Source organism: Agelaius phoeniceus, chromosome 20 (assembly GCF_051311805.1).
Source record: "Agelaius phoeniceus isolate bAgePho1 chromosome 20, bAgePho1.hap1, whole genome shotgun sequence".
NCBI classification, from domain to species: domain Eukaryota; kingdom Metazoa; phylum Chordata; class Aves; order Passeriformes; family Icteridae; genus Agelaius; species Agelaius phoeniceus.
Window position 1 is genome coordinate 963,284 of NC_135284.1, and position 26,435 is coordinate 989,718.

The following is a 26,435-nucleotide window of genomic DNA, read 5'->3' on the forward strand; positions in this document are numbered from 1 at the left end:
CCCAAATGAGCACTACATAGTTGTTCTTTCTTCCCTTTCTTTTTGAAGTGTGTTTTGAAAAACAAAAGTGCATTGAGGACTGAGCTCAAAGGAGGGCCAAGTTTTTGCCTTTGCGTGTCATTTCTTGAAGCCTCTGGGATTCCTTTTCTGTTTGTTGCTTGTGTGTGTACAACATTCCCAACACTGTTTACTTCCACTGAAGAAAAAAGCATCACTGGGAGGTGAACCTGTGCCTGTTCAGGAAGAATCTGACCCTTAGCTGAATGATTACACAGTTGTCTTCTCCATAAAATCAGCGTTCTGTTAGCCCCGATTCCAGTGGCAAAAAGGGCAGAGAGACGTATTGGAGAGCTCATTAATTTGTGAAAATGCCTGGAGGAACCACGTGAAAAGCAAGAGCAATGTGGAAGTCACTAGAATATCCACTTCATTTCTTACTAGAAAATCCTTCTGCAAGTATGTGTAGAATGCTGGCGTCATTGAAAAATAAAAAACAACAAAAAAAAACCCACAGCAAAAGAACCCCTGACCAAAACCCCAAACCAAACAAGTTTATGCAGAGAAGGAGATGTGAACCTTGCCAGAATAGTCTTTGCTGTGATGTAAGAGCTCCCTCCCCACTGTGCAGGCTTTGGCTGGTGCTTGGTGGCACTGACTTCCATGGAGCTCCCTGGGTCCCCGTGGCCTCTGGACCATGGTTCAGGAGTGCCACGGGTGACAAAGTGCCTGCTCTGAGAGCAGCGTGTGGCACCACCCTCTGCCAGCCCCACTGCCAGGGGGCTCCATGGGTTCCAGCTCCAGGGATTCCAGCCCAGTTCCTGTCCTTTGGAGTGCAGCAATTGGTGCTTTAATGCAAGATTGCGTGAGGACACAGCAGGGTGTCCCAGAGCAAAGCAGCTCCCGTTCCTTGCAGTTGGTTTATGTTTCCTTTGTCTGCCCTGAAAAGCCTGAGCCAGGCAGGATTTCGTTGAGGGCTGAGGAGGCGAGTTTATAAATGGTTCCTGTGCTGGATTGATAGTTGTTTTGCAAACCAGTCATTTTATTTTCAATAATAATCTTCGATTCCGGCAGGATGTTTACAGCCTGCTGAGCCTTTTATTAAAGGATTACATGAGCTTTTGGATGTTTCTTCTGTAGTTACTTCTAATTGCAGAACTCCACTAACCTGTATTTTTCAAGTTAATAATAGTTTCAATATAAGTGCTTTGCATATTGTCTGGATGTTGTCTTAATATAGTCTTTTTAATTTCACCATCTGGTAGTTTCATGCTTGCAGTTTTACAGTCCCTGAGAATGCAGCAGCCAGGCTGTGACTGGGGACTCGGGACACTTTGGTTCTGCTTTCATGCTCTGCCATTCTTGAGACAGCTTAGCAGAGCTTTGCCTTCCCAGAGGCAGCACTTTGGAAAAATCAAGTGTTTTTTTCCTTAAGTGTCTTAATTTTGCAGGGTAAAAAATTTAAGGAGGTGAAAATTGCCCCCAGGTTTGGGTCAAGGTAGGAGCCTATTGGCAGGTGAGCACAGCTGGGGTTGTCCTGCTGAGGCTGAGCTCCTGCAGGAGCCAGGCTGGCAGGGCTTGGGCCCTGTCACTGCAGGTGACCTGGGTCACAGTCCCCTGCTCCAGCTTGTTCAGAGTGTGTGAAGCTGGTGCTGCTTGGAGCAGAGGCTGCTTGGCTGTGTGACCATGACCTGACCTTGCTGCAGGTGTGGGGTTCTCCCCACAGCACTGCTCCTTGTCAGCTGGGACTCTTTGGTTTCAGGGTGTTTTGGGGTGATTCTCCTCAGGCTCTGGTTGTCAGGATGTGGTCAATGACCCTTAGAAATGGGAGTTTGGTTCAGCTGAATTAGAAGACTTGTTGACCTGCTGTGGACAGTGGGGTGCTCTGTTCAGACACAGGACCCAGGGCTGGTGCTGCAGGACCAGCCAGTCCTTGTGCTTCCCCCTTCCCTGCCCCTCCAGGATTTCCTTGCTGGGGTGCAGCCCTGTGAGGCAGGGCCTGTGCTCAGCACACAGCCTGGCTCTCCATCAGTGATCCACATCCACTGGCCAGCTCTGCCTTTGCTCAGAGCTTCCTTAAAATAAAGCAAATTGCATCAGACAATTAAAGTGTGAGGAGCCGCCCGTGTTTGATAAGAGCATCTCAGATGATTTGCTCTTTGAAATGCTGAGCTTATTTATCAGCCTGGAAGAAATTGCAGTTCCTGCAGTCCTGTCTGTACTCGCTGTGCAGAGCAGCTCTGCAGCCTGGGGAGGTGGTTTGGGGACTGGAGGTGGCTCTCAGCACACAGGATGTGGGGACAGCAGCCACCACCAGCTCTGGGGCCAGGTGGGCTCACTTGTGGAACTGGAGTTGGCAGGAAGGGATAAAGTGTTGAATTTGAAACTGCAGCTTTTTGAAAAGTCAGTGCCAGAACCTTTGTCTCCAAGAAAAGGAAAAGCTGTAGTAAACCCACTGTAAATAGTGACAGTAATAATATAATATTTAATTAGTAAACCCACCAGTGACAGTGCCTGATGATAGAGCACCAAAGTGTGTGGCAGTGACAATTCCTGAAGCTTGCCTTGTAAGATTGCTCACAGTGATGGTCCTGGCCCTGGGGGCTGCAGCAGTGCCCGGGGCAGGCAGGGCTCAGGTGTGCCCAGGTGCTGCTCCCTGCACAGGGCTCCTGCAGAGCAGCCCAGCCTGGCTTGTGCAATTCCACTTCACATGGCCAACTGTGTAATTAGTTTGGAAGACTTATGCCTAGTCATTGGTTTATCCTAATCGGCTTTGGCTTTTCCCAACAACAAAGTGAGCTTATTTTCCTAAGCTGAAACAACTCTGCTCCCTTTGTTCCTCTCTTTTATTGTCTCATTCCTTTCATTCTGTTTTACTGCCAAAGTTTTGTTTCATTAGGCCTACAAGTCATTTCCAATCCAGTGGGCTGCTACAATAAGGCCTTTATAACTCAGCTGCCCTGGTTCCCATGTCCCTTCTGGTCCAGAGCCAGGACTTGTGTTTGACATGGGATTTTAACCCTTTGGTGCCCCTTGGTGGGGCTGAGCCCGGCTCAGGGATCCCAGTGATTGCGTGCAGGCATTAATTGATGGGTAATGGGCTCCAGGTAACGTGTTCAGGCCCAATTATGGGGACAGAGCTCTCAGTGAGAACCTTCTTACTGTGGTGAGTGGTGGTGGGAACAGTGCTGGGAATGAAAAGGCCACTGTGTCCTTCCAGCAGGGTGGGAACAGTTCTGCTGAAGGTATGTTCCAGTTGTGCTCAGCTATTAGATCAGCCCATGTTGGACTGTTCTTGTAGAAAAATCACATTTTCTTGTGTAGGAGAGAGCACAAATTTAAATTTATCCTTTTTGGAACCAGATTGGTGATGTTTGAAGGAGATGTGGGGAGTAGTTTTGTGGACAAACAATACTTTTCCATATTGCTGTTTCAGACTGCTGGAGGAGCAGTCAGTGCTGGTGGTGGGGCCCCAGATGTTTTACTTTCAATCTGAGAGCATTGGCTCTTCAATTTCCCTTTCACAGTAATCCTAAAGTGACTTTCAGGGAAAGGGAGCTCTGTTTTTTATTTCAAATTTCCAGATGAAATTGGACCAACCAGCCTGCATGAATTTTGTTTTCTGCCCTGGCTTGCTACAAGGTCCCTCAGACCTATTGTAGCCATGTTTCAGCTTCACTTGGAATATGTTGTTTCCTCAGGAATGGCTTTTAAGATTTGGAAATTTTGAGACAAGACAGGATTTCTGAATTACCTCTGTGGATTTGAAATGTTTTGTACAGTCACTTGTCATTTCCTGTGAGACACAGAACAGACCAGTGGAATAATAATAATAATAATAATAATAATAATAATAATAATAATAATAATAATAATAATAATAATAATAATAATAATAATAATAATAATAATAATAATAATAATAATATCTGAATTCTGAGATGGTTTTTTTTCTGTTGAGCTTTTGGAAATGTGCAGTTTTCTCATCTCTTCCCTCTGTAGCCTGCCTTAGTGTCTAGTGTCAGCTAAGAGAGAGGAGGTGGCTCCTCACACCTGTCCTGCCCCAGGCACACCTCCAGGTGCTGCCTCACCAGGAGCTAAGGCTGTGAACACCAAAATGTCAGAATGAGAATTTCCTCCTTTGGTTGTACCGTGCCCTGCATTACAACGTGGACCCTGGTGCAAACAGCAACCAGTTTAACTTTGGGAAAATAACCTTTGTAGTGAAGTGCCTGTGCTTTCAGTGCCAGTGTGTCAGGAGGGAAGGAGGTGGGATCCACACCGAGGATTTCAGCCTAATCTCGTGGTTTACATAAATCACTCTGTGCTCTCCTCCCTGACAGCTGTGAAAATATAAATCAGGAAAAGAGGGGAGGAAACTCCTCCTTGTTTGGCCAGGCTGTCTGGGTGTGAATGAGTTAATGCACTGCCCTGCTATTAAGCACTCCAGTGGTTTACTTTTCCCTGAGACCTCGAGTACGGCCTCTGAAGATGTTTTTACAATAAAGTTGTTAGCATGAGAAAAGGTGGTTTTCTCACCATGGGTTCATTTTGGGGGGATTTGGGAGTCTGTGTGGAGCTGGGGCTAAGGCCAGAGTCAGGAGGTGCAAGGAATTGTGCTGGTATGAAAGTGAGAGCTTAGTTAATTTAGCCTTGGCAGAGAGTTGGAATTGTATTGTCACCTCAGTTGGACATTGATATGTAGATTTAACGGTCAATAGGAGACATGGATGGGCTGTCCTTAAAGCATTTGCTTTGCAGAAAAGTCATTTTTCAGTTTGACAGATTGCAAGCTTTTCACATTTTTCAGCACTGTATTTCCCAGTTCAGTACTTGGGAATTGATTATGTTTTATGAAATGAAGGGATAAATTTGGACTCTTATTTACATTGTAGTCTGTAATAGCTGGAGTTCCCTAAACATTTGTAATGTGCAGTAAAACAGAGAATGTGGTGGCTGCCCTCAGTGTTCCCTTCCAGAGTCACTCCAGCTCTAGGCCTGCTGTGGGACAGCTCAGAGCTCATCCTGTTCTTGTTCCTAAGTTATCTGCAGGCACCTTGGCACAAGTTGCTCAGTTTGGATCCCTCATCTCCTTAAAGCAGAGCCAGCAATAAACAAACACGTCATTGTTTGCAGCTCCTGATGGCTTTGGGACAAGGAAAAGCAGAGGTTTTGGAGGCTGTTCTATGGCAGGAGCAGCTGCTGCCTCCTCCACACCTCTGCCCTGTGCTTGTGCTTTAAAATTCCACTGCTTCCACATGTCCCTGTTTCCATGTTGCGCCCATGATGTGCCACAGTATAATGAATGTTCCTTTAAATTTTAGCTTTGGCATGTGATGAGGGATCTGGGATATAAGGGTCCCTCATGGCCTAAAGCACTTCTTATTATTTCTTCTCCCTCCCACACATGCTTTTCTTTTTTTTTTTTTTTAAACAAACTGAGAAACTTGATCGTTGCTGAAAAAGCAGCCCCTGTTTTGTTTCCATCCTGCCAGTGAGAAGCTGTACACAGGAAGTCAGTTTGGAGGTGGTCTGGAATAAGCCACACGCTTTGTGGAAGTGGTTTTGTTATAAATTAGATGTTGGTTTCTACCTGGGTTTTATGAAAAGAGGAAATGTTAAGGCAGGATTTATGGGCACGAGGGCAGTATCAGAGCCCAGCAGAAGTTTGAAGTTCAGTTTTATTTCCTTTCCTCCTCTGGTTGATGAAGTGCTGAGGAGGCTTCGTGCTGTAGCACCACAGCCTGTGGGAGATGAGTGAAATCAATCATTATTCAGGGGCTGTGTTTGGGGAGAGAAAAGTTACATGAAAATACTCAGGTTTCCTCCTCCAACATCTGTGTGAATTTTTTTTTTCTGTGTCTTTGTCAGTTTTACAACTGGGCCAAACCCATGGAAATTATCTATATCCTTTCTGAGACCCCAAGGAAGTCAATTTTGTTTTTCACCCCTGCTTTTATTCCGTACAAATGCCATAGGCTGTATAAAATCCCTACCAAATTGAGTTAATCCTATTTGGTTTTTATCCCTGGAGCATTCCTGGGTTCAGCCCCAGTCAGGGGGGCTGCAGATGTAGGAGTTCCCTGTAGGAGATGATTTGGGTTTGCTGGGGTGGCATCTCTGAGCCCTGTTTGGGCCCATGGGCCTGGCTGGAGCTCTGCCCCAGCAAGCTGGGCTGAAGGCAGGAGATGGTGGTGTTAATCCCCAGCACAGGCACCAGGGAAATATCTGATGGACATTTTCCATATCTGCTGTGAAATTGCATCAGATTCCACTTTGGCACTTGTCTGGAAGCCTCCCAGAGTTATTCTGGGTGCAGGTGCTGCTCCTGCCATCCCTGCAGGGCACTGCTGCTCTTTGAGGAGCTGCACTGGGGGCCCAGAGCTTGGCTTTGGCAAAACAAAACCCCTGTTTTAGCCCTGGTTCTCTGATGAGAAAACAACAGCAATTGTTTAAACCTGGCACAATGTAATTGCAACCTGCACTCTCCTTCCTGCTCACTGGTTTGGGGAGGCTCACAGCCCAGGTGAGCTGGTTAAATAAATCACAATTGACTGGGGAGTCAGCATTTGGTCAGTGCCATCATCCCCCATTGTGGACACCTGAGTGTGTTCCAAATGCAGCTGAGTCTGGGCCACAGAGAAAAGGGCTCTTACAAGTGCCCAGGAGGAACTTCACAGAAACTGTTCCAAACGTGGAGAAGAGCACTGGGAGCAGGTGTAATAATGCTTTTTCCACGTGGAAATGAATGGCCATATTGATCAGTCCTAGAGATGAAATACCTGAGTTTTGCTCACACATGGAATATTGAGGTGAAACCAGTTTAATTAAGTTAATTCTGCAGATGTAGAATATGAAATTCATTTGATGTCCATCATACACATGTCTCTCTGTTAGGAAACACCTTATAATTATTTTCTTAGGGGAAAAAAAAAGTGCCTGCACATGTTTGGGTAGAAATGGAGTGGTGGCCAAGTCCTATCAATAATTTCCAGCCCTGGTGATACCTGCCAGCCCAGACAGGGAGACAGTGGTACAGTATATGCATTTATAAATATAACTACAGAAACCAGGACAAGGGCAAAGTAGCTCAGATGAAGAGCCAATTAAGATAATCTAAGCAGAATGAGGATTAACTGCCTCTTAATCTGAAGGGCACCCAAAATGCATGTGGCCAGTTGAGATCAAACAAGTGTTGTCTGTGTCTGGGATGTGCACCAGGGGTTTGGGGTGAGCAGGAACGAGCAGGGAGTGCTCACCCCCCTGCCAGGGGACAGTGGTGTTGGGATGGTTCTGGGTGGCACAGAATGAGCCTCTGGCTGTGGTGTCACCTCCGTGGCAGTCTGGAGAGCATTGGATATGGCATAAAGAGATGATGGCAGGTATAAGGGGAGTTAACATCTTGTAGTTTTTCTTTCCCTGAAAGAGGAAAGCGCTCAGAACTATGTCAGGGAAGAAGCTGCTCTGTGTTTTCTTTCTAAAAAACACTTGAAAAACCATTTTATTTACCATTTAGCCTGTTTATTCTACTGCTGGCCTGACAGGGTGTGGTGGCTGTGTGCACCTGAAATGGGGGGGCTGGCAGCTCCTGCTGGGGGTTTGTGGGGACCAGGGGGTGCCCAGGCCCCGTGCTGGGTACAGGGGGTGCCCAGGCCCCGTGCTGGGTACAGGGGGTGCCCAGGCCCCGTGCTGGGTACAGGGGGTGCCCAGATCCTGTGCTGGGTACAGGGGGTGCCCAGGCCCCGTGCTGGGGGTGCCCAGGCCCCGTGCTGGGGGTGCCCAGGCCCCGTGCTGGGTACAGGGGGTGCCCAGGCCCCGTGCTGGGTACAGGGGGTGCCCAGGCCCTGTGCTGGGTACAGGGGGTGCCCAGGCCCCGTGCTGGGTACAGGGGGTGCCCAGATCCTGTGCTGGGTACAGGGGGTGCCCAGACCCCATGGTGGGTACAGGGGGTGCCCAGACCCCGTTCTGGGGGTGCCCAGGCCCCGTGCTGGGTACAGGGGGTGCCCAGACCCCATTCTGGGGGTGCCCAGGCCCCGTGCTGGGTACAGGAGCTGCCCAGGCCCCCCTGGCTGTGCCCCCTTTGTTGGCAGTCAGTGTGAGCTCCGTGGTGGCTCTGCAGGTGGAGGTGCCCGTGTTGGATCTCTCGCTCTGCTGAGTGGTTTAGCGAGTTCAGATCCGTGCCATGTTAATTGTCAGGACTGGGAGGGTGGGAGCAGATTTCACCGGGGGCAATGGAAGGGATCCAATGAATTTCCACTCTGTTTCACCGCTTGGCAAACCAGCACTTACTGTCACTTTGCATAAATAGGTTTATTTCAGAGGGTCAGCCGGCACCACTCCCCCTTCCCCTGCCGGCCCACCCTCCCCTGGAGGAGAGGAGGCCGACGAGCATTTAATTTCCCCAGCAGCAGGTGCTTGTCATCCATCTGAAGAAAGCTGCCAACATCTGGTGCAATTGCCTCGGCAAACGCAGTAACAAGGCGCCTGCAGTTCAAACGCAGAGAGAGCATTGCCTCTTTAATGATAACAAGCTGTTGGCTTCCCCTCTGAGATGAATTCATCTCACAGATGTTTGTCTAGTTTTGGCAATCTTATCACTATAGCTTTGGTGATTATGCTCAACTGGAGACTATTACTATAAAAGAAGTTTGAACTTGTTCCATTTTTGCATTATTTATTTATTTAGCCATTTATTTCTCTGCTTTCTGGATATAATTTGTATCAACAACTGTACTGTTGGTCCCATTACCCGAGTACCCTCAGATTTTTATTGCATCTGCTGAACAGTAGCTCGCTACTTGACTCCCACCGCTGGCAAATGTCTTTCAGCCACGCTGACGTTTTTAACATTCCCCATCAACAGCTTTGTGGTTTGAACCCTCTATTTAACACTACATTTTCTGGGATTACTTGGCGCTGGCTCTGTCTGTTCTCTCTAATAACTGCAATGCACTCCCTGGTTCTGCAAGGCGTGAGGGGCCAGGAATATTCTGGATATTCTGGTGACCTTGGCAGGGCTCTGTGATGACAGCCATGACCATCTTCATTGGTGGATCCTAAACATTTCCAGCCTCAGCCTGATCCCACGGAGCATGGGGACCTGCAGGCCAAGGGCTCCAGTGCCTGTTTGCTCTTGTTTGCTTTTCTAACATGCCTGGCTTTTTTTTAAGGAGACAATTTCTCCCCGAACATGTGGAATTTAATTCTGGTAAATAGGATTTATTTTTGGAAACGTGCTTGTGAATAGGTGACTCATGCCTGAATGAAGATGTGTCACTGTTGGTGGGGACACCACGTATATAATTTCTTAGGCTATAAATAGATGCCAGTCCAAGTACTGGTGACATGGTGATGCTTCACACCGACTCGTTAGCTCAGCCTGGCTGCTGAGGAGAGTGTTTGGAGTGTCAGTCTCTCCTGCTGGAGCAACAGTTTCTGCTGATGCTTATGGAATAACATCAATAGATTGGTGGAATCCTGGGAGCACTTTAATTGGCACAAGCAGGTTCCCGTGCTGCCGGCACGGGGTGTACTCGTGTTTCTTCTCTCGTTGCAGAGGTGGAGAAACTGAGTTTTGGGGTGTTTGTGTGCTTGTCAAAAGCCAGGGTTACCACCTGCAGGCTCCTGAGACTCAGAAACTGGGTTTGCTTGTTTGTTCCTGTTGCTGAGGAGCTTTGAGCTAAACACACAGGATCAGAGCTCGCTCCCATTTTCAGATCCTGCAAGGACCAGTCCTTTTTCCTGTTGTTGATGCTAAACCGTGGCTCCATGTTGTTGTTTGCTCAACACCACTTACCCACCAACACAGCACATATGGTTTAATGGCTGTCCTTTTTTGTGCTTCTGCTGTAGTTACAGTATTATTAAAAATCCATTAAATTTTGATGTACATCATAAAGTATGTGCTCCTGTGAATGCGAGCGTAGATAATTATTTCTGATGAATAAACCAAAAGGACAAGTATGTAAGAAGTTCATCCTGCAGCTTTCAATTTTCATTATATACATCTCCTGCAGGGGCAATCGTTGTGATTGTTGCAGCTGGTTATTTCTGTGGCCTGGCTCTCCCTGGAGATGGATGATGACAGTGCAAACTTGAACTTGCACGAGTGCCAATGTTTCTGTGGGCATATTTGTAGATAAATGGTTAAGCAGGAGAGGTAACCCTTGGGAAGGCACAGGGTGTGAAGAGGCTGCCACACAGCAGAGACTTCCTCTGTGTTGGTTCATTGTGCCTGGGCTTTGTGGAATCTGGGAAAGTAACCCAATTATTTCTCATTAAAGTAACCCAGAAATGCAGCAACAAGCAAGGTGTCATTGCTAAAACAACACCAGGAAGCCAGGCAAGCTCTTCTTGGTGTCCAGGGCCTGAAGCAGGCAAAGGAATCATTAAAAATAATGCATTATAGTGTCCATAAAGTTTCCTGCAGAATATAATGGCCCACAGGGGCCTCGCCTAGTTTTCCATATATGATATGGTTACAGCATCTCATTAACTTTCCCATAACACCAAATACACTTCTCTTGAACACCCCCTTCAGGCTTCACAGGTTTTGCCAAGTATTTCCTAATAAGCAGGAACTTCAATATTTATCCTGCCTGCCTTTTATCCCCACTGGGCTGAAGGAGTGGTTGGCCTCTCTCCTGCCCCTCTGATTTCCTATTCCTGAATGCTCTGGGCAAACCCAGCTCTGGCAGGGTCTACTCCTCTCACTGAGAAGATTTCCCTCAGTTTTCCCAGCTCTAGTTTGAAGAGTTCCCCCTGCTATTTCTTCTATTTAAGAGCATGTCTGCACCCAGGGATTACCCTGGGTATAGCACATAAACTCTCACAGAGACCTTGGTTTTTGAAGCAGCACAGCCCAAATGACAAAGCCAGATAAGTGCTAGGGAGATCCCACCAAGTCCTCTGTACCTGTGGATTCTTTGCAGCTGGGTGTTGGTGCTAGGGCTGCCCTGGTGGGCTGTGTGTGGTGCCCTGGAGAGGCTCCTTCAGGGCTGGGCCCTGCTGCAGGTTCAGGTAGGCTGGTCCTGGGGGAAGGGGATGTTTTGAGCTGCTGTGGCTGTGAGGAGCTCAGGGATAAAGGGAGGGATGGAGTTGTGCCTGTGCTGGGCTTAGGAGTTCAGCTCTGCAGACGTGGCACTGATTTGCTGTGTTATTTTGGTCTTATTCAGGTCTCTGTCCAAAATCTGGGACTGGTGGTGTGGCTTTCCCCTTGCTGCTGTGACTGCAGGCTGTTGCAGGGGTGAGCTGGCTGCGTGCAGCACCTTGCTGCGACCTTGATCAAAGTCACAGTGCTGCTGTGAGAGCAAATGATGACAAATAAATTCACCTTCACACAGTTTAGTCTAGCTGGCTTTGTTCCTCCATCCCTGATCCTCCCTGCAAAGGGTTCTGTTTACTTTCCCTGAAATGGAAGAGGCCCTGCTACACAGTCCTCTTTCAAAAATAAACCTCTGAGAAGGAAAACAAAAGAGAAGGAACAAAAATCAGGCATTGTCCGATTATACAGAGCAGATCCTGATTCTGAGTTCCAGGCAGCTGGAGCCAGAGGTTTGTTTAAGTGTAACACAAATTCTACCATTTTTGGATGGTTTGAAACTCTCTGTCTCTCCCTCCTGTACTTTCAGAAAACAATCAAAAGAGAGAACTGCCCATCCTGTCAAAAAGAAGAGCTGCAGAGATACAATACCCAGGATGGCAAAAGCAAGGGACAAAAGCACATCCCACCTTTGTGCTCTGCCTCCCTGAGAGTGGCCTTGGAGCTGTGGGGTCTTCATGGCAGCCAGGCTTAAACTCCTTGCTGGCGTCAGCAGATGCACCTTTAGCAGTTTGCAGTCATGTTTCTGAAGTAAATGAGCACTGAATGTTGGTTATTGCCAGCCTCAGAAGGGCTGAGAGGGATAACTGGGAACCTCTGTAATGCCAGAGCTGCACTGTGTTCATCAATAATTAGGATACAGGTTCCTGGTGGGAAGTAGGTTTTGGTTGACTCGCAGGTCATGTTTTCCATTTCTTTGCAGTTTAAGTGGAGAGGTTTATATACTTACTATTCCTTGACCTAAAAACTTGCTCTGTAAAAGGTACAGAAGGTGCAGGCTGAGATAATGCATCCTTTGGGGCTGGAGGCTCACTTCTGACCTGTGTTTACATGGTGTAAATCAAACTGGGGTAGAGCTGTGCAAACAGGCCAGGGCAGCTCGTGCATCAGGGGCTGTTCAGCCCTGTCATGCTGATAATGCTGGGTGAAAATGCTGCTGCCCAGGACTTGGAGCACCTGGGACAGTGGAAGGTGTCCCTGCCATGGCAGGGAGTGGAACAGAATCCTCAAGGTCCCTTCCAGCCCAAACCATTCCCTGGCTCTGTCTCAGCTGGGTGAAGGCTCTGTCTCTGCTCCTCCATGTGCCATCCCTGACTCTTGTGGCCTCCCCAGGTAGGGCTGGGCTGGGCTTTGGTGCTGGCAGCCCCAGCAGCTCCAGGTGCAGCTGCTGTGAGCCACAGCCCGGGCAGGAATCCCTTCCCTTGCTCAGAGAGCTGCTGAAATATTCATGCAGAACAAATCATCCAGTTTAAAGCCAACAGCAGGCGGAGGAGGGAGCAGTGGGGTGTGATGCTGTGGTTTGTGCAGGGACATGTGCCTGCTCTGCTGCTGGATCCCCCTGGCACAGTGCCCTGAGCCAGGTGGGCACGAGCAGGATCTGTACTGACCTGGTGCTCTTAACTGCTGGAAGTTGTTGGGGTCCTGGGAGCTAAGGTGAAATGAGAAAAGGAGCGTTGCTATTGTGCATCATCTCTGCCTGATGGGGAGAGTGCTTGGAAAAACTTAACTGCTCCTGGGACTTTCCCACACTGACTGTCTAAATCAGCTATTTTTCCCAGATGGTAAATCCAGGAGACTTCCTCAGCAGCCTGGTGGTAATAATAATACTTATATAGCACTTTACATATTCCAAGTGCTGTCCAAAAAGCTGATCTGTCTTGTCTTCTGCAGAGTTGTGTAGTAAAACTTGAAGGATATTGGCCTGAATTTGTAGTCGTTTATCAGCCATCTATCTGTGGGCGAATTTACTTTTCTGATGGCTTGTACCATGTGAGTAAACTCATTTCTCCTGTGGATCTTGACATTAATTCCAGTCTTTCATCTTGGTAGTGGAGATGATCTTTAAGCAGAGCAGAGAAGAAAGATGTCTTTCTAGCTATTGCACTGCAAAAAAGATGAGCACAGCTTTGGAGAAATATTTCAGCCTGTGTAATGTATAAATGAATGTCGGCCCTGAGGAGGAGTGTGGTGTTTCCCTGGGGAGTGACCTGGCTGCCATGTGGCTCAGGAATGGCCATTGCCTCTCTGCCATCATCTCTCCAAGGCTTTGCTGTTCTTTGAAGGAGTTTCCAGGCAGAGGGAACAGGTTTGCACACCTGCCTGCAGTTAAGGAGTTGTTTTCAATCCCCTTGGTGGTTTATGGCAGTCCCAGGGGCAGTGTGTGCTGTGCAGAGCTGTCCCTCAGCCAGGTGTGCAGTGCTGGAGGCTCAGTGCTCCACAGCCAGCCCTGTGTCCCCTCCTGCTGTCACCTCGGGCCCAGGGCTGGCACGGGCAGGGCGTGGGATGGGGAGGCTCAGGGGCTGGCTGAAGGCTTTGGGAGACTGCAGGAAGCAAAACATCCTCAGTGAAAGGGGCCAGGGAGAGAGCCAAGTTCCTCGAAAGAGGACCTTGCAAGGAAGGCGCAGATGACATGAAAAAGTAATTAAAAGGAAAGCCCTAATGGGACGTTAGGGGGAGATGCAGCTGGAACTTGAATAAGCAAATGTAAAGAGGGAATTAAGTTTGTAAGCTTTCCTCCCAGGAACTGCTGGGGAAAACAGGGCAACAGCTTCTGCTGATGTAAATCAGCTCTGAGCCTGCAGCCGAAGGCTCCAGCCTGGCTCATTTGATATTTGCTACTCCTAAACCTGGAAACACACAGGGAAAGAGGCTGTGGCGTTCTGCAGAGGTGACATGAAGGACATTTGATTCCAAAGTGAAGGATATTGACTGCAAAAACAAAGGGAAACTGTCGGTAATGTAGTTTGCCTGGGGCAAATTGGTAGTTTGCGATAAGTAATATTAATTTAAGTGTATAATGCTTTAAATTATCTGGGTAATTTAATCTATGTGATTTTAAAAAAATGATTTATCAGCTTTGATCTTGAATAAAAATAAAACAAACCAAATGAAACAAAACCCTTCAATTAATATTAGCACTTTCACTCTGGAGAGTAATACACAGCAGAGACGTTTATTTTTAGCTGTGAAGAATTTGCATGTGTGTTTCCAGATGTGTTCTCAGACTTGGTGCTGCTTAAAATTCAGCTACCACAGTACGTAGATGCCAATTTTCTTTTCCGTAGCATTTTGTCTCTGCCACTGTGGATGTAATTTTTTTTTCCTTTTTTTTTTTCTTCTTTTTTTCTCTTTTTTCTCTTTTCTCCCAGCAGAGGTGGTGGAGGGGGGTGTGATGATTAAGGCAGCCGGTAAGTCTCTTAGCTTGCTCTGAACTTTCCTCCCTCTGCCAGGAGTGACCTATTTAGATGAGGCCCTTTGATGCAGTTTGGGGAGGTCAGGTGAGGTCGGAGCTCTGGCCGTGCCAGAACTCCCAGAGATGCAGGAAGCCGGGAGCTGGTGGAGGATGAGGGCTGAGCAGGCAGTTGTTTCAGCGCCTCCCCTCCCTGCCGTGCGTTTGTTCTCCCTCTGGATCCCTGGGACAGAGAGGGACGGGGGCCCTGCAGAGCAGGGAGAGGCTGGAACGCCCCTGGGCAGGCACAGGGTCCCGTGGAAGGGCTGGGCTGGGCTGGGTTCCCTCTGCTCTGCTCAGGGATCTCTCAGCAGATGCAGATGGCAGCCCTGCCTCCCCTGCTCCTCCTTCCCAGCATCCTGGCAGCCTCTGAACAAGGGGCTGCACAGATGGGTGAGATCCTCCAGCCTCTCTAATTCCTCTAATTGCCCTGTGCAAGAAAGGGAAGGAGGAAGGCTGCTCCTCTCGGCTCGGCTGTCCCAAAGTGAAATCCCAGCTGAGCAGCTTAAAATAGCTGGTCAGCTGGCTGTGAGGCCGGAACTAGCCCGGGAGCGTGCATCTGTCTCCCAGGAATGCTGCCTGGTCATGGGGCTGGGGAAATCAGGACTGGGAGTGTTTCAGTGTGGGACAGGCTGCAGTGGGATGGGGAGCAGCCCGGGCTGTCAGCAGGGCTGGCGTGCTCCTGTCCTGTGGCTCGTGCCAGGCAGGGATAACCCCGTGCTCACGGATGCCACGGGTCACAGCAGCTGCTGCTCCTGCCCAGGGCCAACCTGCCAGGCCACTTGCAGTGGCACATCTGATAACTGATCCAGCTTCAAAAGGGAGGGGGCAAAAAAGATTATCCCACTGATAGCAGCACGATGCCCAAGTCTGTTTTACCTGTGTGCTTTCCTCAGCACTGCTGCCTCCCTCCCATGGCCAGGCTGGGCCCAATGGCAGCGCTGCTCCTCCTCGGGTGCAGCACAAAACAGATTTTTCTAGTGGCTGAATTTAATCACTTAGATGCAGAACACTGATAGACTGAATCAATTTAATTCCTATTGCTCACGACTGGGAGGGGAGAGAGAGGAGGAGGAAGGTCATAACAATTTAGCAAACAACTTGGCTTAAAAACATAACCAATAGGTTGTCACTGTTGGTTTTCTTTGGTTGGGGTGGTTTTGGGTTTTTTCTGAACCTGCCCAGGCCAAGACACATGGCAGCTTTGGGACGGGGGGAGCACTGTGCTGTGCAAGGTGGGAGAGGTCATTTATTGGTGAGTGAGGTCTGAAGTGCTGGGGCTGCCACAGAGCTGTGGGATCAGCTCCTTCGGGGAGGAATTTGATGCTCCCCCCTCTTTTTTTTTTTTTTTGAGGGACCTGCTGGAAAAGGCATCTTGTAGTTGGGCTGTGAATGTCTGGAATTGCACGTGGTGTCTGAGCATTTGTTTGCTTCAGAGCATCTCAGTGCTGAGCTGCAGGGTGCCTGGGTGGTGCCAGAGCTCCTTGGGAGGCTCTATTACCTGCTGAGGCACAGCCCTGCTCCGAGAACAGGAGGATTTAATTGGAAACGGAGCAGTCTGTGAGTCTCCTTGCAGTGCAGGGCCCTGCTGCTCCTCAGGTCTGTTGCACTTAGGGTTGCAGCCCTTTTTAGGTGAAGCCCAAGGGTTTGGCAGTGCTCTTGTAATGCTTTTTCCAAGGGGCAGAGCACGGGCTGTGCAGGTTCTGTACTGCCCCTCCCTGGAGCTTTGGGGCTCCATTGCAATTTCAGTGGTCCCAGGAGATAAAGGTGAGGAGGTCCCCAGGACTGGCCTGGGTAAACTGTCGATGTCACATTCATCTTTAGCAAGCATCCAGCATCCCAAGAGAAATCAATCCCAGACCCTTCTCAGGGCCTTTTCTCACGCAGCTCTTGCCCTGCTGGGTGCTGCAGGACATGGGTGACACTGTCACTCCTGGGGGTACCTTGTGCCATCCTTTGCAGGGCTCCACCTCAGTGCCAGGGCCTCCCGAGGTGCCCTCCAGCTGGCCAGGCAGAGCAGCACAGCCCTCACCCATCCTGAGCGAGACACAGCAGTGCTGGAGGGATGAGAGCAAACTTGGCCAGCCTGACAGCAAACTTGGTCGCCTGCCACAGCCATTGGCCCATATGCACAGTGGTAAATAAAAGCTGGAGTTGAATTCCTTTCAAGTTTTATATAATATTCGCTACAATATGGAGTGGAGGGGGGAATCCCTCTTAGGAATAGTTTTACCAAAGTACAACCCTGACCTTCTCTTCTGCCAGGGTTGTGCAGCAGGGCAGCAGCGCTGTTCCAGAGGAGGGAGTTGTTGGGTTCATCACAGCTGTGTGAGGCTGTGGCACCTCCAGCAAGAGCCCCAGCCCTGCCCCGAGCTGGCCTGGGCTGTGCTGGTGTTCACTGAGGCTGGTGGCAGCAGCAGGGGATTGCAGAGGGGGACAGCAGCCCTGGTAGCCAGGCAGTGGCAGGAGGTGTTTGCTGCCTGCTCCGCTCTGTCTGGAGCCTGGCACTGCGTGTGCAGCTGGGCAAGGACACGAACCAGAGCAATGACAGAGGGAGCACAGGGGGAGGAAGTTCAGCTGTGCTGAGCGATGGTCAACTTAAAAATAGACCCATCTATTTATAGTCCTGGCAGCCCAGAGCCCCCCGGAGTGCTCCAGCCTGTCTGCATCTCATCTCATCTCAGACAGATGCAGATATATTTATATACACACACACACACACACAGTGGGCAAAGACCCTGCCCTGGGGCTGGCACTCGGGCCATGGACCCTCAGGCTGTCAGGGGGCCTGGCAGAGTTTGGTGCCTTCTCCCTTCCCTGCCTCTGTTGGGAAATGCCCAGCTCGTGGGTGGGTGGCCTCGTGCCACTGCTTCCCTTCCAAACCCCTGCTCCTAGCTGAAACTTAATCAAATTAAATCTTAATTATTTGGGGCCCCAGGACAAAGTTACAATCTTTTCATATACGTTTCAAAAAAAAAAAAAAAAAAAGGAAGGCAGTGTGTCTAGGGACTGTTTCCTGTGAGATTGTCTGTCCAGCACTGAGGACTGTTCTGTTCGTTATCTGCATGCCTATATTCAGTTTAATTCTATGACCTATCAGGCAGGGTCGATATTTCTGGTTTTTTCTTGTACAGCCCCTTGCATGTTCAGGCCTGGCCTATAGCTGGTGTTTCTGCAATGGAAATAATCAGCAGAATAGATAAGGTTTGATGGATGGCACTGCTGGCCAGCAGAGCCAGCACCCCTGGGAACAGCAGTGGTTTTAGAAGGCTCCTGTGGCTGTTCTGGGACTGGGATGTCAGAGTGGCACAGCTCCAGCCTTCCATCAAATCCTGACTCCTCCTCAATACATTTGTACCTCAAGGCCCTTTTTCCTGAATTAGACATGAAGTTCAGTAAGACTTTGTGAGGGAGTTTCTTGTACTTGAAATGAAACCAACTGGTTTTATTCCAGGGAGCACATTGAGGGGAGATTAATGTCTCCACATACAACGCCTCTAAGGGCAGTTGTGGGTTCTTTTCAGGCTTGGTTTTATTTTAGTGGAAGACTGATTCTGTTTTAATGTTTCAACTTTGGGCTTCCAGTTCAGACTTGAAAGCCAAAGCTGCTCTTCCCCTCAGTAGTGCACACTTAAGGGTGGAATTTCTGCTTTAGTTTTCAATCTCTTGCTCTTTTGTCATTTTTTTATCACAACCTTATGTGTTCTTTAAACAGTTTTTTATTTAATAATTTATTCTTTTAAGTGGGTTTAATTGTATAAAGATTATCATGCATAAAGAGACGTCTATAATTAGAAGGGGGGATTGGTGCTGTTAGACAGTGTTTTAGTGAAGAAAATTACAGTGTTCATAAACTGTTTGGAGAATGGAGGTAGCATATATTAACACTCAACAGGTTTTATGTAATCCTAAGAGAGGATTGACTCTTGCTCACTTGGGTGAGTTTTAAGCTCTTCTCCAAGCTTAGTGTTCCACTCTCTTCCTCCTCTTTCTCCTGGTGCAGAAGTGGAAACAGCCCTGTAATCTGCTTGTCCTTTTTCCTTGAAAGCAGGAATATTACTGATAATAATTGACAGTTTTATATTGGTTGGGCTGTGAAGAGATTTGCCTTTGGTGCTGCCCTGCCTCTCCTGCCCCTCACTTGTGCCTGCTGGGGCCCTGGCACCGTTGGGATGGACATGCCCTTGGGACAGTCCAGGGGATTTCCACCTGCAGGGATTCAGCTGTGGGATGCACTCAGGGTGGTTTGGAGCATCCTGGGGCTCTTCCACACTGAGTTCTGGCCAGCTCTCCTGGAAAGAGCACATCACCACTGCTCCTCTTCTTCCTGGTGCTGCTGTTACAGTGTGTGTGCATGGAGCCACGGATAAACACACAGAGCTGTGTGGTGCTCCATTCCAGGTAGGGAATTGATTGGGAAGAATTCCTCTGCACATCATTTGTGAGCTGGAACAAGCAGAAGCTGGTGTGCCATGGCTTGGCAGCCTGCCTGCAGTCCCTGGATTGTCAGAATTTCTTCTCCCTTCATCTCCTCCCCTTCCCCATTGAAATGACACGGCCACAGGGGACCATTGATTTCTGCTCTCCACGTTGCTAATGAAAAATTCCTTGTTGGCTCCTGATTCTCTAAATCCTTCGAGACAGCTGCAGCAGTTCAGATACTGGAGGAGCAAACATGCCAGGCTGGGTGATGTACGACTTGGTGAACTTTAAAGGGACAAAAGGGTCTGCTTTGGTTGGCCATAAACCCAAGCAGGGCTCTTATCCAGGGATTATTGCATTTTCTGTAGCCAGTTTGCTGAGCATATTTTGCAAACTCAGTACACAGTTTCCATCTCTGATGGCATACGAGATTTATCGTGGTTCTTAATGCTTAATAATTGTATTTTGAAGTTCAGTGTCAGCCAAACAAGAGCCATGAGTCTCAGTGATGCTAAATAAAGCCTCTCAGCTTTCCCAGGACTCCACATGCGGTCCTCGTTTCCTTTGCTTTGCCAAGTTCAAGCCATTCATTTTGAGGGAAGGGGAGTATTACTTTTAGATCACCTTGTGATGCTTTGTTGCCACATTTTATGTTCCTGGACAGCACAGTGGTGGAACACCGTCCCTTTATGAAGTGCAGGGTGCAGATGGCAACTCATTAAAACTTTAGTGATAATCACCCTTACTATGGAATTGCCACTTAAATCTGGTTAGTAGAGGAGGAGGAGCAGTGTCACAGAAACCTGCTGCTTCTGGGTGATTTAAAAGCATATGGGATTGAGTGTTTTATGTGTGCCCCTTGTCAGGAGCCCTCAGAGCAGATTGCCAGAATTGTTGAGCAGTTACAGTTTAATGGAGGTACAGGAGCTTTTGCTCTTGATCCCTTTGACAGTTAAGCTGTCGTCTCCAAGTGCATTTGGAAAAAAAAGTCTTTTGAATACAGCTTTTTTTGCAGAATAAATGGAGGCAAGAACAAGTATGTGAGGCAGCTGGTGAGGAGATTTTTGGTCATTTCAAGGTTGGGAAGCATTCTTTGGGGAGCGATGCATCATTGTTACACAGCCTCAAAGCAAAAAAGGTACTTGCTTATTTGTCCTCACTTGTGCAGATGGTAAGAGGAATGGTCCCAGGGGCTAGCTGAAAGCTTGGAAGTGCCTGGCAGCTAGAAAAAATATTTGGATTCAAGTCTCAACACTGTCACAGATTTTACTTTGGGACTTGGAGCAAGTCACTTTGTCTGGGTTTCCCACCTGTGGAATCTGACTGGACTGTCACTGCCTTCACTGTAGGAAAGCATTATTTGGGTGTCAGCAGGACTGAATATTAGCTGTGAGTAGAGAGGGTCTTGGCATGTGTTTTGAGACACAGAGCTGTTGAGTGTGACTGGGGAGGTCCTGACTGCCAGAGGCAGGTACTGATGCCTCCTCTTCAGGCAGCTGCATCCAGGTAAAGAGGGTGCCAGCGTGTTTCAGCCTAGAGGTGTCTAAAAAGCTCCCCAAATAAATCAGCTTGCCTGGGTAGCTCAGGTGCAGGAAGGGTGGGGGTGTTTTTCACTGTTGCAGGGACTCGTGCTGGAGTGTCCCCATGTCCCCTGTCTGTGTCTGCCTTTCCATGAGTTTCCCTGGAGGGCAGCCAGTGCCTGGGCTGTGCTCTCCACTGCTGGCTGCAGGTCTGCTGGCTCTGTGAGCCACCAGCCAGAATTTGGCCACTCTTTCCTCTGAGTCACATCTGTCTAGTCTTCTAAAGCAAACAGAAAGCTTTCCTGCTTTGTCAGTGCTGCTGAGCCAAGCGCTGTGCCCAGGTCTGTGCCCTGCTTGGCTCCCACCATGCTGGCCTGGCTGTGCCCCGAGCTCACACCTCCTGTGCCAGGAAGGTGGGATCCTTGGGAGAGAAACCCAAATTATAGCTAACAGTATCCTGCCCTCAGTCAGCTGTTAGTGGGAAAACCTGATGTGGGGTGGGACACAGCAAGATCTCTTAAAAATGGCCCTTCCTCCTCATTGAAGCTGTATTTGAGTTGATGATCGTCTGTTCAGTGCTTTAAAATGAATTCCTGATTCTGTCCTTGCATCCAGGAGAGCCTGACTGTGGCTCAGTCACTGCCCTGTCGCTCAGCCCCTTGCTGGGGACTGGTATTTAAGTGCCTTTAGGTGATTTTTGCTTCTCCCTGGTTCATGTTTGCCTCGTTGTCAGCAGTCACATCCTGTCAGCCTGAGCCCATGGGGACAGCAGAGGTGACCAGGGCAGCCACGCTCGCTCTGGCATCACTGCAGGGATGCACTGAGGGTCTGAGAGGAGCTTTGGCCTGCCCAGACCTCTCCTGGCCATGGGATGGAACCAGGACTGGAGCTGGCGGGTGCTGCCCATGATGGGCGGGCTCCCCTTGCTCTGGGATCAGCCTTTCTGCTTTAATTTTACAGCTGCATTTTCAAAAGCAGACCAAGGCCTTTTTTTCTCTCTCATCTCCTCTTTAACAGCCACTTGAGCTGTGGGGGACACTGGGCACATGTTTACTGGTAAAGTGTTTCCCACTGCAAATTGCAGGAGAGTTGCTTGGAAGTACTTGAAAATAACTTGACTGTAGCTTCACCTCATCTCCCCTCAGTCCCTCATACCTCAAACAATGTTGCAAATTTTACATTCAGCACCCTAAAATTGAAATGTGCATCCTAGATCTGTGAGTTCTTGAGGGACCCCAAGTGTGAGGAGCGCTGATGGATTTTGAGTGCTCAGCACCGTACAAACCTGGGCAAACCAAATGGACACAAGGGGTTTCTGATCTGTGTATTCATATGCAGGACAGTGAGGAAGTGAAGAACCCACCCTCCTGGAAGGGTTTTATCTTTTGAACAAGGCATGTTAGCAAAAAACCCACCCCAAATGTTTGTGTGCATTTGTTCCAGTACAAACACAGGAGCTGTGCTGGGCTGCTGTGTGCATGCTGGAATTACTTAGTTCTGCTTTATTACTGCCCATACCCCAAAAAACCAAAACAAAAAGAGAAAAGAACATCTGCTAATGCATAGCTCAGGAAAAAAGCTGCAGAGGAAGGGCCACTGGCTGCTGAGCTGGGTGAGAAGTTGAGGGCAGGCACGGGGAGCACTCACTCCTAACCACAGTGTGCTCATGCAGTGTTTGTTGGGGTTTATACCTGGGGATGGTTTCTATGCAATAATAGCATATGCAGATTAATTTTTAATAGAAGTCTGTAAGAGCTCATGGTGCTCTGTTGACAATTGCTATTTTTGGTGGAAGCAGACCCTGAGGCCTTTGCAGTGCTGCTGTGTGTTCAGCCACTGCTGTCTGCACAGGGCAAGTGGGCCTTGAAGCTTTCCATGAGGAAAGGGATTCTTCTCTTGATGTAAAGGAAAATTTCAAAGTCAGGGGTTTGGACCAGTGATTGCAGTACTTGGCTATTAACTTCCTTTTAGTCTCCTCATCTTTTTAAGTGCATTTAGCTCCCAAGTGCACAGATGGGGGGGAGTGGGAGTGATTTAAGCAGAGACCCCCCCTGCTTTTGGGTGCTTGCTCCAGCAAAGGTTTCACTGTGAAATGCTGGCCTCAGAATGTGTCCAGGAATGTGCTGGGGATTGTAAGCACAGTGTTTTGTTTGGTTTTGCAAAGGAAGCTCAGTTTACCTTTAATTGTTTTGTGCATATTTCCAACAGATGCAGTTTATTTTCTGGTCAGTGGCTGCCCGTGCTGGGAATGCAGGAAGCTGGGAATGTGGCAGGCTGGATTCTTCCATGTCCTGGGCCAGAGCAAGACCTGCCTCCCCTGCCTCCTCTGCCTCCTCCCAACACCTTGCACTTGGCTGTTCAAGCCTGGCTGCTAATTGCTTTAGAAATCATCACTTTCAAGCTCTTGGTGGGAGACTTTTGATTTTTATGAGGCTTTTTTGTGGAGAGCAAGAAACTTTGATGTAATTTGAGTGTGCTGGTGCCAGGTGCTGGGCAGTGCCTTGTGCTCCTGTTCACTCCCAGGTACCCAGAGCTGCCTGTTCCCATTGCCCAGTTGTGTTTGTAGCATTTTTCTCAGTGGTCTTTGTGGATTCAGCTGGCCAGGGATGGGTGGGAGCAGGTTCCATGGAGGGCTCCCACATTGCTGTTCTTGTCCCCAGGTGACATGGGTAAATAGACACACAACATGTTATTTATGCATTCAGTAATTGCCTGTTCTTTTGTACTCGCATGTTTCAGCTCTTACTGTGTTTCAGGGATTTGTTCTCTTTGCCTGGAAATGAAAATTCCTCTTAGCTGTTTTTCTAGGAATTGTTTTCTCCCTCTTCCTGATGACAGTGCAGAAGCTGCTGGAGGCTGATACCTCTAGAGAATGTGTGGCTGTTTCCAGATGCCTCAGCCCCTGCAGCAGTGGCTGCAGGGAGCTCTTTGGTTTCTGCTGGGGCTGTGCAGGCCCAGCTTTTATTTTTACCCTGACAAAATTCTGCAGGACCCTTCCCAAGTGCTGGGAGCCAGTGCCAGCAGCCACAGTTCTGCTGCCTTTCCATGTGGAAGGGTTTGGATCTGAGTTCCACTGACTCCTTGCTCCTGCTCAGCATTACTGGAGAGGAGAGCTGGCACAGGAATAATGGATATTGTGAAGGTGAAGTTTGCAAGTACCCCGTGTGCATGTAGCTGCGGCTGTCATTTATTTGTCTATCAAGAGGGTTTGTTTTCCCAAATAACCCTCTGAATTATTCTGTGTAATTAACTCATGAACTTATTTGAAATGATAAGGGGGTAGGGAGGAGGAGAGGAAGCATTTGGAGCTTAGCAGACCGATAGGATTGCATCACTTTTCCCCACTGATGGCAAGGTCGTCTCCAACAGCTGTTCCAGCGTAATTACCCAGCCCGGGCTCCATGGTCGGAACAATTGAAAAATTACAGGGGTCACTGGCTCGGTGTCTTAAATTTTAATAAGTACATAAAAACAAAGTGCTGAGTTATTAAAAATTAATCCTGCTAAGCTGTTGTTTAGGCTTTTTGGAGATGGGAAGCCTTGAGGGTGTCCATTTGTCCACGGGGGCCGGAGCGCTGCGGGCGGTTATCTCTCCGGCAGCGCTTTAGCAGGAGTGCTAAGTTTGATTATTAATTTAATCAAGGTCATGTTTTGTTTTTGCAGAAGCAGAATGAACTGTGGCCCTCGGTAATCCTTTCTCTCCTCTCTAGCTCAGCCTTTGTAATGCCTGTAAGCTGCTCAGAGCGCGGGGCTGGGATATTCACACAGCCAAGTGGATCTTGTGCGAGTGTTGATTATCGCAGCTCCGGCTCCTCCTGAGCACAGGCCTGTTCTATTAGCACCGAGCCTAAAGCTGCCTGCATTAACATTATAAGCCTAATTTTTTCCCCCCCGCTTTTGGGGCTTTGAGTCCTGGTTATAAAACTTGGATCAGAGCTGAGAGCAGGGTGAGTGCATTCTTCAAAGAGCACTTGGCCGTGCTGCTCTTCGGGAGCGTGTTCAGGAGCTCCTGCTCGGCTTCTGCAGCTCTGTGTATGTGCAAAGCCATCAGAACTTGCCACAAGAGAAAGTTGAAACCCTTCCCTGGCCCACCTGGCATTGTTTTCCAAGGCAGTTCAATATAAAGGGCATGCAAAGCAGGGAGGATAGGCTGAGCCTGGGGGTGGGCTTTGGAATGAGACATTTATTTCCTTAAGTTGTGTGCAGGAATTTGTTATGGAATCCAGGAGGAATATTTAGTTTTGTTTAAACATAAATAAAGAAGATGCAGGCTATCTGGTGCCCCAGGGATAGCTGGAGAAAATCATGAGGGGCATTAGACATATAATCTGAATTTTCAGATAGCTGTAGAATAGGATATTGGGTCTTTTTCCTCCATCCTGAGCACAGGCTTTTGAGTTAGCCAAGGTTATTGCTGGCCAGCTTTCCAGCCTGAATAATGGGACATTTTTTATATAGCAGGTCTAAAACTTTCCTGAGAAACAGTGAAAACTTTGGGGACCTTTTGGCCAAGCTGCCCCTTGGAGGAGGAGAGCTCTGGAGAGAGGGGCATCCTCAGGCTGGAGCTGACTTCACAGCCCCACTCTGCTCCCTCCCAGCGTGACCTTGAGCTGCTGAAATCCACAGCCAGGAATATTAAGATTAAACTGATGCTGATTTTGGTTTTCACTGTAATTTGCTGGGCTGTAATTGATGGTGTAGCTCACAGCTGAGCAGTGACCATGTGAGTCTGCTGAGAGCCCACAGGCCTCCTCCCTCTTTCCCTACACCCCAAAGAAGCAGTGGTGAGGTTTTTTCCCCTCTTTAGCCAGGACTAGAGGGCAGGGCTGCGCAGGGAAGGCTGTGCACTTCTCCCTGCTCTGGCTGCTGTTAGCACACAGTGCTCGGGGTGATGGAGGGGTGATTGCATCCCTCTGGAGCTGCATGGGTCACCCACAGCAGTGCTGCTCCCCTCAGCACCTGCGCAGAGCTGCCTTTCACTGTCTCCCCTTCTGTGAGCAGCGGGGTGAAAGAATAGCAAGAGCCTTATTAAGATGTTTTTAGGTAACGTTTGCTCAGCTGCGAGATGGCAAAGGATTTTTTCAGAGTCTATTAGGCAGCCACTGCTATGGAATCTTAAAGTTGATTTGAAAAATTGGCACCTAATGGTTCACAACTGGAATAAATTTCCAGAAATTGGACCGGGGAGAGAAACTTCTGCCTGCGTGTGTGGTGTGGTGAGTCCCTGCACCAGCGAGGGGCCGCCGCTCCCTCCTTGCTCTGCCCGGGATTTTTCCCCTCTAATTAGGGAATGTGAGGAGTTCAGATCAGCTTCTGTTCATTTCTCTGTTTTGACAGAGTTGTTTGATGAGGAGAGGGCTGCTGGGCAGAGACTCTCCTCCTGCTGGAATCTCTTTCTCCTCTTTCCTCCTCCTGCCGCGTTTTGTAAAGGCCAAAGCCCGAGAATCCCTGAAAAATTAATGGGGCCTCAATAGGTGCTTTGCACCTGCTGCTCCCCCCTCTGGCACCCACTGCTGGTCCCTGCTGAGCAATCTGCAGGAAAGAAAAAATCTTCTGTATGCAGAGCTGCCCTGGAGCAGAGTGGGGTGCCCTGGGTCACCCCGACCGCGCTGCGCGCTCGGAGCCGCTGTGCCGGGGTGCTGCAAATGTCAGGGCAGCTGTGTCCCCAGCCCGCTCCCTGGGTGCCACCAGCCGCCACCAAACCTCATCAGCCAGCTGCTGAATAATTGAGAGAGCTGCCTCAGAGGAGCTGGGCACAGGGGAAAGGTCTCTGCCTTTAGAAAACATGAAAAAGTCTCTCATTTTGCTGTTTGAAATATTCAGAAGGATCCTGGAGGGTTCTGAACCCATAAGCACCTGCTTTTTTGTCGTTATTGAAAAGCCCTCTGTGCTTTTCATCATTGTTATGCAATTTCCAGTTAGCTGGGGCTTGTTTTCCAGCCGGGAT

The 26,435-nt window shown here is 48.9% G+C and overlaps 1 protein-coding gene across 11 annotated transcripts in view; it reads left to right on the forward strand.

Moving 5' to 3' along the window:
* MSI2 (musashi RNA binding protein 2) overlaps positions 1–26,435 on the forward strand; it is a 200,867-nt gene that overhangs the window by 71,282 nt on the left and 103,150 nt on the right. The window lies entirely within an intron of this gene.